This window comes from Arachis stenosperma, chromosome 1 (assembly GCF_014773155.1).
Source record: "Arachis stenosperma cultivar V10309 chromosome 1, arast.V10309.gnm1.PFL2, whole genome shotgun sequence".
Lineage (NCBI taxonomy): Eukaryota > Viridiplantae > Streptophyta > Magnoliopsida > Fabales > Fabaceae > Arachis > Arachis stenosperma.
The window spans coordinates 47093708-47094885 of NC_080377.1; the positions used below are offsets into that span (position 1 = coordinate 47093708).

A 1178-nucleotide genomic window follows, 5' to 3' on the forward strand; every position below is an offset into this window, starting at 1 on the left:
ATTTTGATAAATATATGTATAAATTATATATTTTTTGTGTATAAAATATTTATCTATAAATATAAATATAGATACAAATTATTGTTGGTAAAAATAATAATATTTACTAGTTATGTGATACTGCTCCTTGGAAAAAATAATAGAATTAAATTGAATTCTATTTAAACTCATTTAATTTTTGAGAAAAAGATAAATTGATACCTGACTTTTTGGTCCATGAACATTTAATTCTTTGAGGATTTAAGTTTCTGACCTCTTCAAAATTTGGATATATTGATCCTGAGTCTAATTTGTTCAACTTTAAAAGCTCTCTCACATGTGCATCCGTATCAACCAGGTCGATACAACGAGAGTCATGTTTGATTTTTTTGTTGAGTCTGACAGACCCAAGTGAACATAAAGGATCAATGTGTCTAAATTTTGAAAAAATCAAAAACTTAAATATATTTTTAAATTCTCAAATACTTAAATATGCAGATCAAAAAGTTAAGGATGTATTTATCTTTTTTTCTTAATTTTGTTTTTCAAGCATAGTAATTGAGTTCTCCAAACACGCTGATTATATATAGATTAAAATTGAATAAGGGAAGCTTAGGCCGAAATGCGCATCTGGTGTAGTGGTATCATAGTACCCTCCCACGGTACTGACCGGGGTTCGATTCCCCGGATGCGCACGCTTCCATTTTTTATGTTCTATTTTTTCGTTGGATTTGGGCTTTTACCTTCCAACTCCAAAGTTTTTTTCATAATTTTTACTTTAGGTTTGCCTTTTCATCATTTTAACTCCCAAATCCAAATCGTTTTTTTTGTTCTTTTTTTTTCCGTCAAAATATACTCAAGTTATTAATTTATTCTTTTATTTATTAATAATGTGTAAAAATAATTAATTTGATTTAATTTTTTTGTCAAAATATACTCAAGTTATTAATTTATTCTTTTATTTATTAAAAATGTGTAAAAATAATTAATTTGATTTAATTGAGTGGTTCACTCGTTTGTTTAAATAAGTACTGAGAATTTGAATTACATCTTGTATATGTAGTAATTTGTTAACTAATAACAAACCTTTAAATTTTTAACCTATCTGATTGGGAGAAACTAATATATATAAATAAAAAATATGTTTAATAAATTATACACCAGTCATTCCCATATTTTTATTATATAGTCATACAAGT

General features: G+C 25.6%; 1 non-coding gene across 1 annotated transcript; it reads left to right on the forward strand.

Annotated features, from left to right (window-relative positions):
* Nucleotides 1–603: 603 nt before the first annotated feature.
* On the forward strand, nt 604–674 carry TRNAG-CCC (transfer RNA glycine (anticodon CCC)). Its single transcript has one exon. It is a non-coding gene; the product is annotated as a tRNA-Gly (tRNA).
* The last annotated feature ends 504 nt before the right edge of the window (nt 675–1178 follow it).